The 17,281-nt window shown below is 43.1% G+C and overlaps 1 protein-coding gene across 1 annotated transcript in view; it reads right to left on the bottom strand.

Annotated features, from left to right (window-relative positions):
• LOC110490933 (histone-lysine N-methyltransferase 2C) overlaps positions 1–12,260 on the bottom strand; it is a 228,806-nt gene extending 216,546 nt beyond the window's left edge. The window contains exon 1 of the mRNA XM_036945610.1: positions 11,382–12,260. The gene's annotated coding sequence lies outside the window, so the exon portion shown is untranslated. The remainder of the gene's footprint in view (positions 1–11,381) is intronic.
• Between the last annotated feature and the right edge of the window lie 5,021 nt (positions 12,261–17,281).

Here is a 17,281-nt window from a genome sequence, read left to right as displayed (position 1 = left end):
TGGTCAAATAGCCCTTACACAGCCTGGAGGTATGTTGGGTCATTGTCCCGTTGAAAAACAAATGATAGCCCAAACCAGATGGGATGGCGTATCACTGCAGAATGCTGTGGTAGCCATGCTGGTTAAGTGAGCCTTGAACTCAAAATAAATCACTGACAGTGTAACCAGCAAAAGACGCCCACACCAACACACTTCCTCGTCCATGTTTCACGGTGGGAACCACATATGCGGAGATCCGTTCACCTACTCTGCGTCTCACAAAGCCAAGATGGTTGGAACCAAAAATATCAAATTTGGACTCATCAGATCAAAGAACAGATTTCCACCGGTCTAATGTTATTTGCAGCAAATCGACCATGAAGGCTCGATTCACAGTCTCCTCTGAACAGTTGATATTGAGATGTGTCTGTTGAACTCTCTGACACATTTATTTGTGCTGCAATTTCTGAGGCTGGTAACTCTAATGAATTTATCCTCTGCAGCAGAGGTAACTCTGGGTCTTCCATTCCTGTGACGGTCCTCATGAGAGCCAGTTTCATCATAGCGCTTGATGGTTTTTGCAACTGCACTTGAACGCTCAAAGTTCTTGAAATTTTCCAGATTGACTGACCTTCATGTCTTTAAAATAAATGGACTGTCATTTCTCTTTGCTTATTTGAGCTGTTCTTGCCATAATAAAGACTTGGTCTTTTACCAAATAGTGCTATCTTCTGTATACCACTCTTACCTTGTCACCACACAACTGATTGGCTCAAATGCATTAAGGAAAGAAATTCCACACATTAACTTTTAACAAGGCACATCTGTTAATTGAAATGCATTTAAGGTGACTACCTCATGAAGCTGGTTGAGAGAATGCCAAGAGTATGCAAAGCTGTCATCAAGGCAAAGGGTGGCTGCTGTAAAGAATTTCACTTTTTTGGTTACTACATGATTCCATGTGTTATTTCATAGTTTTGATGTCTTCACTTTTTTTCTACAATATAGAAAAGAGTAAAAGTAAAGAAAAACCCTGGAATGAGTAGGTGGTCCAAACTTTTGACTGGTACTGTATATACAGTGGGGAGAACAAATATTTGATCCACTGCCGATTTTGCAGGTTTTCCTACTTACAAAGAATGTAGAGGTCTGTAATTTTCATCATAGGTACACTTCAACTGTGAGAGATGGAATCTAAAACACAATTCCAGAAAATCACATTGTATGATTTTTAAGTAATTAATTAAAATTGTATTGCATGACATAGGTATTTGATCACCTACAAACCAGTAAGAATTCCGGCTCTCACAGACCTGTTAGTTTTTCTTTAAGAAGCCCTCCTGTTCTCCACTCATTACCTGTATTAACTGAACCTGTTTGAGCTCGTTACCTGTATAAAAGACACCTGTCCACACACTCAATCAAACAGACTCCAACCTCTCCACAATGGCGAATACCAGGGAGCTGTGTAAGGACATCAGGGATAAAATTGTAGACCTGCACAAGGCTGGGATGGGCTACAGGACAATAGGCAAGCAGCTTGGTGAGAAGGCAACAACCGTTGGCGCAATTATTAGAAAATGGAAGAAGTTCAAGATGACGGTCAATCACCCTCGGTCTGGGGCTCCATGCAAGATCTCACCTCGTGGGGCATCAATGATCATGAGGAAGGTAAGGGATCCGCCCAGAACTACACGGCAGGACCTGTTCAATGACCTGAAGAGAGCTGGGGCAACAGTCTCAAAGAAAACCATTAGTAACACACTACGCCATCATGGATTAAAATCCTACAGCGCACGCAAGGTCCCCCTGCTCAAGCCAGCGCATGTCCAGGCCCGTCTGAAGTTTGCCAATTACCATCTGGATGATCCAGAGGAGGAATGGGAGAAGGTCATGTGGTCTGATGAGACAAAAATAAAGCTTTTTGGTCTAAACTCCACTCGCCGTGTTTGGAGGAAGAAGAAGGAGGAGTACAACCCCAAGAACACCATCCCAACCGTGAAGCATGGAGGTGGAAACATCATTCTTTGGGGATGCTTTTCTGCAAAGGGGACAGGACGACTGCACCGTATTGAGGGGAGGATGGATGGGGCCATGTATCGTGAGATCTTGGCCAGTAAGAGCATTGAAGATGGGCCGTGGCTGGGTCTTCCAGCATGACAACGACCCGAAACACACAGCCAGGGCAACTAAGGAGTGGCTCTGTAAGAAGCATCTCAAGGTCCTGGAGTGGCCTTGCCAGTCTTCAGACCTGAACCCAATAGAAAATCTTTGGAGGGAGCTGAAATTCCGTATTGCCCATTGACAGCCCCGAAACCTGAAGGATCTGGAGGTCTGTATGGAGGAGTGGGCAAAAATCATTGCAGCAGTGTGTGCAAACCTGGTCAAGAACTACAGAAAACGTATGATCTCTGTAATTGCAAACAAAGGTTTCTGTACCAAATATTAAGTTCTGCTTTTCTGATGTATCAAATACTTATGTCATGCAATAAAATGCAAATTAATTACTTAAAAATCATACAATGGGATTTTCTGGATTTTTGTTTTAGATTCCATCTCTCACAGTTGAAGTGTACCTATGATAAAAAATTACAGACCTCTACATGCTTTGTAAGTAGGAAAACCTGCAAAATCGGCAGTGGATCAAATACTTGTTCTCCCCACTGTATATCTAAAAACAATTATAAATCTCTATCATTGTCCACTAGTTGGCACATTGATATTGGCTACGAATGGCAAAATTTGATGACATAAGGATCTTTCAATGCAACATATCCCATTTCCCAACCCGCTTGGAGCCGTGCTTGAGCCCAGCCATTCCACCTTTGTTTGATTCCACCACCAGCACACCTGATTCAACTTACCAAGAGCTTGATGATTAGTTGACTAGTTGAATCAGGCATGCTTGTGCAAAAGTTACAACACATTGTGTAACAACACAAAAGTTACACAACTCAACTTGCTTTCACATACCTCATGATGCAAAGCATGCAGAAACACATAGAAGACGGGCCAGGATGGCCATCACTGTCACAGCACTCCCCCTCAACTTCGACGAGCAAATTAGCTGGGTTTACCACCCTTAAGCCTCCAACAACTACCACAGAATACAACAGATCTAGCCTCCACTTCTAATAACTGAGAAAATTAACAATAGCAACTACAACTGCTTGATGAAAGGCACAACTGTACAGTGGACAGACCAGTGTCAATTTAGCAGAGCTAGGTAAGGCGAGCTCTTGCACAAGAAAGAGGGGAAAGGAAGAAAGCAGACATTGACTCATCTGTAATGTCTTCGAGACCAGATGTGCGAAGTCTAGCATTTGGGGACTTCTCCGTGCTGCTTGGCAGCATCGCTCTCTACTGCATAAATTAATTTAGCCATTTTGTTAAGCACAGTCATGTTGGGGTGGAGAGAATGAAAAAATTAGAGGAGAGAAAATAAATAGCAGGGACCCCCGCTGTGCGTCTGTACCGGTTTATTTTATTTTACTAGTTCTCAAATGCACTACTAGAGCCAAGTGGCTGTTCAGCCTCACAACGTCGCTGGGCAGACCACAAACAGACTATGAGCCTGCTGGTCTGCTTGAAGGGTAGGCTATGTGCCTATGACACCAGAAACGGAAGTGGATATTACATGTTTATAACTTGAGTTTTGGCATTTCAAAGTGTCCACCTCACATCACAGACCCATTCCCACTAGCAAGATATTTGGGACATCACTGAGCATAAAAACATGGATTCTCACATTTAAGGACAGATGCACTAATACATATCACACACACAAAAGTATGTGGACACCCCTTCAAAACGTGTGGATTCAGCCATTTCAGCCACACCCATTGCCGACGGGTACAGTGCCTTGCGGAAGTATTCGGCCCCCTTGAACTTTGCGACCTTTTGCCACATTTCAGGCTTCAAACATAAAGATATAAAACTGTATTTTTTTAAGTGGAACGACATTTATTGGATATTTCAAACTTTTTTAACAAATCCAAAACTGAAAAATTGGGCGTGCAAAATTATTCAGGCCCCTTAAGTTAATACTTTGTAGCGCCACCTTTTGATGCGATTACAGCTGTAAGTCGCTTGGGGTATGTCTCTATCAGTTTTGCACATCGAGAGACTGACATTTTTTCCCATTCCTCCTTGCAAAACAGCTCGAGCTCAGTGAGGTTGGATGGAGAGCATTTGTGAACAGCAGTTTTCAGTTCTTTCCACAGATTCTCGATTGGATTCAGGTCTGGACTTTGACTTGGCCATTCTAACACCTGGATATGTTTATTTTTGAACCATTCCATTGTAGATTTTGCTTTATGTTTTGGATCATTGTCTTGTTGGAAGACAAATCTCCGTCCCAGTCTCAGGTCTTTTGCAGACTCCATCAGGTTTTCTTCCAGAATGGTCCTGTATTTGGCTCCATCCATCTTCCCATCTATTTTAACCATCTTCCCTGTCCCTGCTGAAGAAAAGCAGGCCCAAACCATGATGCTGCCACCACCATGTTTGACAGTGGGGATGGTGTGTTCAGCTGTGTTGCTTTTACGCCAAACATAACGTTTTGCATTGTTGCCAAAAAGTTCAATTTTGGTTTCATCTGACCAGAGCACCTTCTTCCACATGTTTGGTGTGTCTCCCAGGTGGCTTGTGGCAAACTTTAAACTACACTTTTTATGGATATCTTTAAGAAATGTCTTTCTTGCCACTCTTCCATAAAGGCCAGATTTGTGCAATATACGACTGATTGTTGTCCTATGGACAGAGTCGCCCACCTCAGCTGTAGATCTCTGCAGTTCATCCAGAGTGATCATGGGCCTCTTGGCCGCATCTCTGATCAGTCTTCTCCTTGTATGAGCTGAAAGTTTAGAGGGACGGCCAGGTCTTGGTAGATTTGCAGTGGTCTGATACTCCTTCCATTTCAATATTATCGCTTGCACAGTGCTCCTTGGGATGTTTAAAGCTTGGGAAATCGTTTTGTATCTAAATCCGGCTTTAAACTTCTTCACAACAGTATCTCGGACCTGCCTGGTGTGTTCCTTGTTTTTCATGATGCTCTCTGCGCTTTTAACGGACCTCTGAGACTATCACAGTGCAGGTGCATTTATACGGCGACTTGATTACACACAGGTGGATTGTATTTATCATCATTAGTCATTTAGGTCAACATTGGATCATTCAGAGATCCTCACTGAACTTCTGGAGAGAGTTTGCTGCACTGAAAGTAAAGGGGCTGAATAATTTTGCACGCCCAATTTTTAAGTTTTTGATTTGTTAAAAAAGTTTGAAATATCCAATAAATGTCGTTCCACTTCATGATTGTGTCCCACTTGTTGTTGATTCTTCACAAAAAAATACAGTTTTATATCTTTATGTTTGAAGCCTGAAATGTGGCAAAAGGTCACAAAGTTCAAGGGGGCCAAATACTTCCGCAAGGCACTGTATATAAAATTGAGCATAAAGCCATGCAATCTCCATAGACAAACATTGGCGGTAGAATGGCCTTACTGAAGAGCTCAGTGACTTTTAATGCCACTTTTCCAGCGAATCAGTTTGTCAAATTTCTGCCCTGGTCAACTGTAAGTGCTGTTATTGTGAAATGGAAACGTCTAGAAGCAACAACGGCTCAGCCATGAAGTGGTAAGCCACACAAGCTCACAGAACGGGACCGCTGAAGGCTGAGGCGTGTTGCGCATAAAAATTGTCTGTCCTCAGTTGCAACGACCAAGTTCCAAACTGCCTCTGGAAGCAACTTCAGCACAAGAACTGTTCGTCGGGAACTTCATGAAAAGGGTTTCCATAGCCGAGCAGCCGCACACAAGCCTAAGATCACCCCTCTAAGCGTTGGCTGGAGTGGTGCAAAGCTCGCCGCCATTATACTCTGGAGCAGTGGAAGCGTGTTCTCTGGAGTGATGAATCACGCTTCACCATCGGCAGTGCGACGGACGAATCTGGGTTTGGCGGATGCCAGGAGAACACTACCTGCCCCAATTCATAGCGCCAACTGTAAAGTTCGGAGGAGGAGGAATAATGGTCTGGGGCTGTTTTTCATGGTTCGGGCTAGGCCCCTTAGTTCCAGTGAAGGGAAATCTTAATGACATTCTAGGTGATTATGTGGTTTCAACTTTGTGGAAACCGTTTGGGGAAGACCCTTTCCTGTTTCAGCACGACAATGCCCCCGTGCACAAAGCGAGGTCAATACAGAAATGGTTTGTCGAGATCTGTATGGAAGAACTTGATTGGCCTGCACAGAGCCCTGACCTCAACCCCATCGAACAACTTTGGGATGAATTGGAATGCTGACTGCGAACCAGTGTTTGACCTTACTAATGTTCGTGGCTGAATGAAAACAAGTCCCTGCAGCAATGTTCCAACATCTAGTGGAAAACCTTCCCAGAAGATTGGAGGCTGTAATAGCAGCAAAGGGGGGGGACCAACTCCATAATAATGTCCACAATTTTGGAATGAGATGTTCGACAAGTAGGTGTCCACATGTAATGCATGTGGTTTGCTCAGGACATGTGGCTGCCTTAGCCCTGCTTGTTTGCTGTTGTAGCCCTCTTATCGGAGGTAGTGTCATAGGCTTGGCCAACAGAAGACGTCAGTGACACAGGGAGAATAAAAGCTATTCCACAAACTTAGGGGGGAAAAAAAATCTTTGTTTATGCAGTAAGTGCTGTAAAAACATGTAGATGCAAAATGAGGGATATTTCACAGAGCAAATTTGTTACAGTAAACATTTGATGTAATGTAGCAAACATTTGGAGTAGATACATCACTCACCATAAAGGCCTATTGTGGCGACACCTTCCAAATCTTATGACAAAAAAAATATTAACATCATTAATGTAAAGGTGTTTGTGTGTGGGGGGGCTATTCTCAAGCTGCCAGGTCGCATGTCTCAATCTTGAACTACATATTTCCCTCTAACACAATCCGTTGTGTTTGTCAAGTTGTGGTGAAGGATGGTCAGGAGACATTTGTTGTGTTCATTGTAGAAATAAACATTTGAAATGTAAAAACAAAATTATTTGTTATTGGATGCATTCTGGAATGCATTTCTGTGAAGTGAAACAAAATGTTTGAAACCTTACAGTCAAATGTAATGAATAGAACACAATTACCTATGAGAGAGTACATTTACATGCACACTAATAATTAGTTATTAAAACGGATTATGGCAGTAGGCAGGTTATGCAATAGTCATGTAAACATCTTACTCTGCTTATCTTAAATCAGCGTAAGGTCAAAATTGAAGTAAATATACGGCGATTAAAACAACATTTTCTGAGCAATATTTTACATTTTTAGGACATGTAAACACCCACGTTCCAGCAGTATATTTTTATCTGCACATGAGCTACCAGCAGCCTAGCGAGCCTCTCTCTTTAGCACGAGTGAAGCGAGTTCGGAACAATGTATGCCTCTTAGAAGAAGTCGTTTTCACATACAAACTTTATATGTTCGAACTCAAAAGTCAAATATGCTTCCAAAAAAGGAATATGGATGCTGTGGTAGAACATTTATTTTGATTGGCGATTTTCTGCATTTATCTGTGACATCAGGTAGCCTGATTTCAGATGTAAACAGGATTATTAGGGAAATCGTTCTTCTTGCAAAGCATGTAAACGTATTAATCAAACTAGTATATTAAATCTGACTATCCACAATAATCACATTATTATGTGCATGTAACCATACTCATAGTGCACATTACAGACCATAACACCTGTTCTACACTATAGGCCTACCCTTCTACCTAAACGTTCTGTAACGTTAAACCCTCCTAAACAGGCCCCTCAAATCACCCATTTCTTCCTACTGAACACAGAAATGGTTGCACAAGCATTAGTAGGACTAGGAGGGGCCTGCAAGCAGCTAAGTGGGTGTTGACAGTTCTCTCAGCTAATTTAATAACCACGACCATCACTGCCACAACAGTTTGCAATCCATTTCTGCAACAATGCCAAGAGACTGTAGGCTCTTAAGAATGGAAGACCATCATGCCTTTTTTTTACCTCAAGACTTCCTGAATGTCATTTTATGCCTTTCAAAGATTTGCTAGAATGCACTATATAGCAATCCGACACCCTAAGGATGACTAATATCTCCAACTGATAGGTTTATGTTCACCATTAAGGGTAGCTACCAAGAGGCAATAATCTCCAGAATTTGTGTATTATTATTTGTCATAACAGCCTCACAGATATAGTTATGTTGACATGGAGCCCAGTCAGCATTTGCACTGTAAGTGACACAGGAATATGTGTTATGAATGTCGTATGAAGTCCTTATGTATTAGGTACCCTTCAAACAGTGAAAGTAGTGATACTAAATAATCTTCCTTCTTGACATTATTGGTGTCCTTTGAGCTTTGCAAAAATCAAGCTCAAACCTGAAACCCTCTGGCTTCTATTAGACAGGCAGCCCAATTCTGATCTTTTTCCCAATAATAGTTTTTTGACCAATCAGATCAGTTCTGAAAAATATTTTAGGTGAAGAGATCTGATGTGATTGGTGAATAGACCAATTAGTGGAAAAAAAATAATCTGAATTGGGCTGCCCGTGTAAACACAGCCTCAGATTTCACCTGTGTGGCCCAATGGTCTTCGAAACAAAGTGGGGTGTTGAGACCTATCATGTCAGGGAGGACTGAATTTTTTCCAGCCCTCCATCTTTGCTATGTTCCAAGTAAGCACGACAGGACCATGACATGTTTTAGACTGACTGCATTTGCTGTGGTGAAATTAAGATTAATTGAGCCATTCCATGTCCTATATTCAAGGATCTTCTCTGAATTTCCCTGCCATGTCATCCTATCACTAATTTGAAACCAAGGAACCAGCCTTCAAAGTTCTTTAAACATTAGCCATAAATGGTCTACATTCACACAACATTAAAGCCAAATTGTCTAAGTCAGACATCTGTCATTTTAATGATGATGGCATCAGACCTGGAACACTGACAACACTGTTTTTAAGACGGTAAGTGACGACAAATGTTCTCAACTCCTCCTACCTCTGCTCTAATCAATAAAAGCTTCCTGGTGTGTGTTCCTTGACAACGTCCTCCACTTTCGCTCGCTTTCTGCACACTGTCCTCCACTTTTACCTGTATGCAGCATTCCGTCTTCATTTTCCTTCCCTGAATAACAATGCACATAGCTTCTCATAACATTTTCCTTAGCTCTTTACTGTCTTAAATCCAATTTATGCTTGATTCGAAAATGTGGTCAGAGACTTCGTATGGAGTGTATGACGATATTGCGGACCCTCTGGTGGCATGCAAAGGCCAAATCAAGCTCCATACCGCATCGCCATGTGCCTCAAATGTTAGAACAATGCAGAGGACTCCGTATAGCTCCACATTGACATGATTGGTTGGCAGTAGGTGGGGGCGGTACATCCTGTATAAACAAAAACTCACTTCCTTGGGATGGGCATTTGACATTTGACTGTTCGAGTACTTGCATGATTTTTTGAGTACTCAAATAAAATATGTTTTTAGAACAAGGCCGTGGGGTTTTACAGATAACATATCCTAATTGCTAAATTGGCTCATATATACAAAAGTATGGTGGACACCCCTTCAAATTACTGGATTTGGCCATTTCATTCCCACCCATTGCTGACAGGTGTATAAAATCGAGGACACAGCCATCGAGGACACAGGAACATGGACGAGCAGCCGCACACAAGCCTAAGCTCACCATGCGCAATGCCAAGCGTCGGCTGGAGTGGTGTACAGCTCGCCGCCATTGTACTCTGGAGTAGTGGAAGAGCGTTCTCTAGAGTGATGAATCGCGCTTCCGGTTTCAGCATGACAATGCCCCCGTGCACAAAGCGAGGTCCATTCAAAAATCGTTTGTAGAGATTGATGTGGAAGAACTCTGACCTCAACCCCATCGAACACCTTTGGGATGAATTGGAACGCAGACTGCGAGCCAGGCCTAATTGGCCAACATCAGTGCCTGACCTCACTAATGCTTGTGACTGAATGGAAGCAAGTCCTTGCAGCAACGTTCCAAGATCTGGCGGAAAGCCTTCCCATTAGAGTGGAAGCTGTAATAGCAGCAATTTCATATTAATGACCATGATTTTGGAATGAGATGTTTGACGAGCAGGTGTCCACATACACTACATGACCAAAAGTATCTACCTCCTTCACTCCAGTATCCCAGCACATTGTAAATATGGTATTGGAACTGACCCTGTATATAGCTAGCTTACTTATCGTGTGTTTTTGTACCATCTTATTGTTTTTAGTACTACAGATATTGATTACTGCATTGTCAGGTTTAGAGCTGGCAATAAAGGCATTTCACTGTACTTGAATCTACTTATACATCACCAGGTAACACAGGAGGTTGGTCTCACCTGAATTGGGGAGGACAGGCTCGAGGTAAGGGCTGGAGCGGAAGAGTATCAACTACATCCAACATGGTTTTCATGTGTTTGATGCCATTCCATTTGCTCCATTCCAGCCATTTATGAGCCGTCCTCCCTCAGCAGCCTCGACTGCTAGGTAAGGAGTTAGGCCTTATTCGTTGATTTGAGAGACGACAATATAATCAGCTGCACTTCTGTCTATAATAAACAACTGGAGTCCTTGGTTGTCAATGGCAGGATCTGCATGCAGTGCTGTCTTAAGGTTGAATGCATAAGAAACATGACTTAAAGTTGGGCATAGTTTTTGAGAAAATATATTGCAATTCGTGGTTATAATAAACACTGGACTCTCCTCATGTCCTATCAAGAGCCACAACGCATGTGGTTCTCCAATTTAGGTCGTGGAGACCTACTGCGTGTGCAAGCGTTTATTCCAGCCCATCACCAATACCTGACCTGATTAAAATAGTCAACCAATCCTGTATCTTCAGTCTGGGCCATAACATGCAATGCCAGGTGTTGCTAAAGGGCTGGAATGAAAGCATGTACACCAAATATCCTGGACTGGAATTGAAGACCTCTGGTTTAAAACATTCAGACTCTAATATGCTTAGGTCAAAACCCATAGGTGCAGTTCAAGAGTGGGCATAGGGATTGAATGTATGTGGTTCAAAGATCTGAAAACAACTTTTTGACTGCATCATTTGATGGTCACAACCCTGCCAAACACTATTGTTTGATCTTCTTGAGTGAGTAGCCGAACCATAGGGTTAACGTCTCATTAAAACTATAATGTAAAATGCTGAGTTGCCGGCAGTTAAGTTGAATTCTAGTACGAAATAGTTTTCGCAAGAAGCTGCGCTCTTCAAATGCCATATTTGAATCAAAAATTATAACAAACAGAGCGCTCTACGGCAACATGATTGGCCACACGGAAATGTTGAAGGGGGCTGGTTATCGCTGCACGTCTGAAAACACATAACTGAGTAAAATATAGAGAAATACATTATAGCTTACCTTTTAGAACCTAGAAGTTCAGATGTATTTCCTTCATGACCTTTAAAGCCATATGAGAAATGTCATACTTTCGTTTAGTATAAGTGGGATAAGGGGTGTCGCTGACTCGTTCATCCACCAATTCAAAAATATGGGGGAAGTGACCAGTGCACTTTCGGCGCCTCAAAAATCATACAAACTGTTATATCCCTTTATGTATTCTTCAGTTTATTGGCTTCTTAAAAGTACGTCAATCAGTGAACATTACTACTCTCCCTTCGACCACCAATATTTACTTTCTGCCATAAAACGCATACAAATTATAAAATATTTCCCAATCGTTTCTTCAGTTCTTCACAGCAAAATGATTGCAATTAAGATAGATCCACAACTTGAAAAATCCCACAAAAGGTTTGTAAAAGCTTTAAAACTATCGAGAGAAATTAAAACGCTTACGGAATTGATGCAATTATTTTTTTTTTCGTTTCCAGCTTCCAGACAACTTAAACCATTATTAAATCCAACAAGAAACTTTCTCCAATGATTTCATATGGATAAGATGACTGATATAATTTCTTCAGTTGAAACATTCCTGTGAAAATGTATAAGTTTTCTTCTAAAAATGTGAAATTTAAAGTTGAAGCTTTACTCCATCATGGTAGCCATGTTTAGGATAGACCTAAGCACTGCCTGTCAACGTTTGTCGCGGAAATAGGTCCAATTAAACATGAAGTAAGACGTGTTAAAACCAATAATGGTCGATCAGGAATAAACCATGCATTAAAAAATAAGCTTATACATATGTATAAATAAAAAAACATGTAAATTGTCGCATTTTGTGTCAGACCGCGTAATACATGTTATGAAAAAAGTCTCACTGACCCTGCGGAGTGATACATTGGAGCACTATCCAGGTAAAGAGACTTCTCAGTCATCAGCCAAGAACTCTCCAAACATAGATCTGGAGTTGCTAAATAGTGGATTGGATTCTGTTTCGCCGAGCCATGCATTCTCTCAATGTCGATTAATTTCTGCTGGTTTTATTCAACAGTGCACAGAGGCAACATAACTGTTATTTTATAGTTAGATTACTTGTTATTACTGCATTGTCGGAACTAGAAGCACAAGCATTTCGCTACACTCGCATTAACATCTGCTAACCATGTGTATGTGACAAATAAAATTTGATTTGATTTGATTTGATTTTGTGTTGCATACAAGTCAGTAAATTGTTTTATATCTGTTGCTACAACAGTCCTTATTCTCAGAGTTATCACATTGTGGAATAGATTATTATTGGTAATGTCTATTGCTAAAATACATTAATATAAAATACAACACAAAGTCTCTACTCTACTTGCTGGTAGGAATGCATAACATAATTAATTGCATTTTACCTTACACAACAGAAAAGTATTAAGATAACTGGGAGTTCTGATAGTTATGAATAGTGTACATGGCATAACAAATTATAAGTTGATTATTAAACATTAAGGTATCACACATACACACACACACACACACACACACACACACACACACACACACACACACACACACACACACTTATAGCACGGGATAAGGCATCCATTTATTTTTAGTAAAAGTGAATCACAAATTACATTAAATCACCATGCGTCAACTTCCTTGAGATGACGAATAAGACTTCTCATACATTCATCAACATCCGCCAATGATACTATAGTGTTACATTTTCTATTGATTCTGCTCAGCCCTTTTCGTTAGATTTATTTTTCTCACTAATTAGTGGGATACTCTCTGAGGGTCAAGGATGGGATGGAGGAAGTCCAGACTGGTCCAGGTGCAGGAGGAAATGAGCTTCATGGGTTGAAAGAGGTTCCACTGTCTAATAGGACAGTGCTTCACTGATTCGCTGAGTCCCTCAGAGCTCACTTATATCCTCCTTTTATGTCCTCAGTTCTGTTTGTGTGTGTGTGTGCATTTGGGTCAATGAAAGTGTGCTTCTTCTCTACCGTGAGAGCCCGGTTAAGTGGGTTGAGGGGTAGGACTCATAAAGTTCTTTGTTTTGTTGTTTGTTTTCTGTGGGTTAGGAGATTGTTCCATCAACGTTCCATCAAACATACACAGAACATGGTTGTCATGTTCTCAGAAAATAAGATATTATTGATCTAGACACTTTTCATGGGAATGTTGCAAGAACATGTGTCGGGTATTCTGTGGGTTAGGAGAATATCAGATCAAATCAAATATATTTATATAGCCCTTCTTACATCAGCTGATATCTCGAAGTACTGTACAGAAACCCAGCCTAAAACCCCAAACAGCAAGCAATGCAGGTGTAGAAGCACGGTGGCTAGGAAAAACTCCCTAGAAAAGGCCAAAACCTAGGAAGAAACCTAGAGAGGAACCAGGCTGAGGGGTGGCCAGTCCTCTTCTGGCTGTGCCGAGTGGAGATTATAACAGAACATGGCCAAGATGTTCAAATGTTCATAAATGACCAGCATGGTCAAATAATAATAATCACAGTAGTTGTTGAGGGTGCAGCAAGTCAGCACCTCAGGAGCAAATGTCAGTTGGCTTTTCATAGCCGATCATTAGGAGTATCTCTACCGCTCCTGCTGTCTCTAGAGAGTTGAAAACAGCAGGTCTGGGACAGGTAGCACGTCCGGTGAACAGGTCAGGGTACCATAGCCGCAGGCAGAACAGTTGAAACTGGAGCAGCAGCAAGGCCAGGTGGACTGGGGACAGCAAGGAGTCATCATGCCAGGTAGTCCTGAGGCATGGTCCTAGGGCTCAGGTCCTCCGAGAGAGAGAAAGAGAGAATTAGAGAGAGCATACTTAAATTCACACATGACACCGGATAAGACAGGAGAAGTCCTCCAGATATACAAACTGACCCTAGCCCCTGACACATAAACTACTGCAGCATAAATACTGTAGGCTGAGACAGGAGGGGTCAGGGGACACTGTGGCCCCATCCGATGATACCCCCGGACAGGGCCAAACAGCAAGGATATAACCCCACTGACTTTGCCAAAGCACAGCCCCCACACCACTAGAGGGATATCTTCAACCACCAACTTACCATCCTGAGACAAGGCCGAGTATAGCCCACAAAGATCTCCGCCACGGCACAACCCAAGGGGGGGCGCCAACCCAGACAGGAAGATCACGTCAGTGACTCAACCCACTCAAGTGACGCACCCCTCCTTGGGACGGCATGAAAGAGCACCAGTAAGCCAGTGACTCAGCCCCTGTAATAGGGTTAGAGGCAGAGAATCCCAGTGGAGAGAGGGGAACCGGCCAGGCAGAGACAGCAAGGGCGGTTCGTTGCTCCAGAGCCTTTCCGTTCACCTTCACACTCCTGGGCCAGACTACACTCAATCATATGACCCACTGAAGAGTTGAGTCTTCAGTAAAGACTTAAAGGTTGAGACCGAGTCTGCGTCTCTCACATGGGTAGGCAGACCATTCCATAAAAATGGAGCTCTATAGGAGAAAGCCCTGCCTCCAGCTGTTTGCTTAGAAATTCTAGGGACAATTAGGAGGCCTGCGTCTTGTGACCGTAGCATACGTGTCCCACCAGCATACACAGAACATGGTTGCCATGTTCTTAGAAGATAAGATATTATTGTTCTAGACATGCTTTGTGGGAACGTTGAAAGAACATTCCCACATCCAAAGAAAAGTTCATTAGACATCACAGAGCCAATCAAGGCCCTGATTGGTGAATCACTGATAGCTCTTTGCCTGTTGGCAAGGATGCTCACACAGTGTTTTTAACATACAGTTTTTTCCACTTACATGATTACATCGTACATGTTCATTTATACAGTAAATGAACTGCGCCCCGGCGGGCCCGGGCGCAGTGCGCGCTAAGGTTGCCAGGTGCATGGTGTTTCCTCCGACACATTGGTGCGGCTGGCTTCCGGGTTGGATGGCGCTGTGTTAAGAAGCAGTGCGGCTTGGTTGGGTTGTGTATTGGAGGACGCATGACTTTTAACCTTCGTCTCTCCCGAGCCCGTACGGGAGTTGTAGCGATGAGACAAGATAGTAGCTACTAAAAACAATTGGATACCACAAAATTGGGGAGAAAAAGGTTACCCTCTGAGTGGACAACATCAGCACGGTGTGGGACTGGCAATTTAGAACAGCCTTCTACCCAACCTCACCGAAACACCTGTCAGCATAAGATACTCATGTATCTCCCTAGCCAAGATGCGTTATGATACTTTTCTCAGTGCATACGCACCAACGTTACCATCTGAAAATGAGGCAAATGACTACTTCTACTAGATGAGGCCCTTCACCACATCCCCAGGAATGACAAGATCTTTCTGCTGGGTAACTTCAACACTAGGGTGGGACAGAACAACAGGATATGGAGCAGAGTGCTGGGTAGGCATGGTGTTGGCCAGGTCAATGAGAACGGAATGAGACTGCTAACTCTATGTGCCGAGCACAATCTCATTGTCACCAACACCTTGTTCCAGCAGAATAACAAATATAAAACATCATGGATGCACCCACGCTCCAAACACTGGCCCCTGATTGACTACATCATAGTGAGATGTTCTGACACTAATGACGTCCTGCTGACACCTGCCACGAGGGGTGCAGAATGCTGGACAGATCACCGTATTATACTGGCAAAACTCCAGGTGAGTATACGTCCCCTCCAACGCCTGCAGAAGTCCAGTAAGAGGAGTCTGGACTGTATCCGGCTTGAGAAAACTGCAGTAAGGGACGAGTTCCGTCGCTCTCTCGCTGAAAGGCTGAGGGAGACTGAGTCTCTTCTGAGTGCAGAAGACCCCATGGACCAGAAGTGGGCATCTTTTAGCTCAGTGCTCTATCATGCAGCGGCCCACTCCTTTGGCTACAGAGGAAGGAAACATCAAGACTGGTTCAATGAGAACTCTGAAACCATCACAGCCATACTGGACAATATGCACAAAGTGCACAGGGCTACTCTCAACACATCCACATCTGCTACCCTTCGCAAGCAATGGCACATAATCGCGCAAGGAAGTGCAAACAACCCTGTGTGCGCTGCAGAACGAATGGTGGACGAATAAGGCATAGGAAATCCAAATGTATGCAGACAAAAACAACATGCACAATTTCTACAACTCAGCTAAAGCTATCTATGTCACTAGAAGTTGCTCCATCACCCCCATGACAACAGCTGATTGCCTGACTCTCTTGAAGGACCAAAAGCAGATCTTGATTAGGTGGGCTGACAACTTTGAGGCACTACTCAATCAGCATTCTCCTACAGACCACTCCATCCTGGAAGAACTACCTGTCTGTCCACCAATTCAAGACCTCAACCATTTGCCAACTTTCTAAGAGGTGTTATCAGCTATCCGTTCCCTCAAGAACAACAAGACTCCTGGCACTGACAGCATCCCGGCAGAGCTACTTAAGACTTCTGCACCAGAACGCTCCACCAGCACATTACTGAGGTTTGGGACCAGGTGATGGTCCCCCAACAGTGGCGAGATGCAAACATTGTCACCATCTATAAGAACAATGGTGATAAGTCCATCTGCGGGAACAGCCGGGGGATATCCCTTATGGCTGTTGCCGGCAAGGTCCTGGCCAAGGTGATGCTACACAGGCTGGTGAACATCATCACAGAGGAACTGTTGCCAGAGTCACAATGTGGCTTCAGAAAGAACAGGAGTACGGTCAACATGATATTCATGGCACGGCAACTCCAGGAGAAGTGCCATGAACAACATCAGGACTTTTTTATGGCCTTTGTTGACCTCTCCAATGCCTTCGACACAGTGAAGTGAGCAGGGAACTACTACGGGGCCTTCTACTCAAATTTGGCTGTCCAGACAAATTTGTCAACATCCTTTGCCAGTTCCATGATGGGATGATGGCTTGGGTGGCCATTGGAGGGCAGAGGTCAGTGCCCTTTGGAGTAAGCA

Source organism: Oncorhynchus mykiss, chromosome 15 (assembly GCF_013265735.2).
Source record: "Oncorhynchus mykiss isolate Arlee chromosome 15, USDA_OmykA_1.1, whole genome shotgun sequence".
Classification (NCBI taxonomy): domain Eukaryota; kingdom Metazoa; phylum Chordata; class Actinopteri; order Salmoniformes; family Salmonidae; genus Oncorhynchus; species Oncorhynchus mykiss.
Note: the sequence above shows the minus strand (reverse complement) of the source record. Positions and strands in the feature narration are given on the sequence as shown.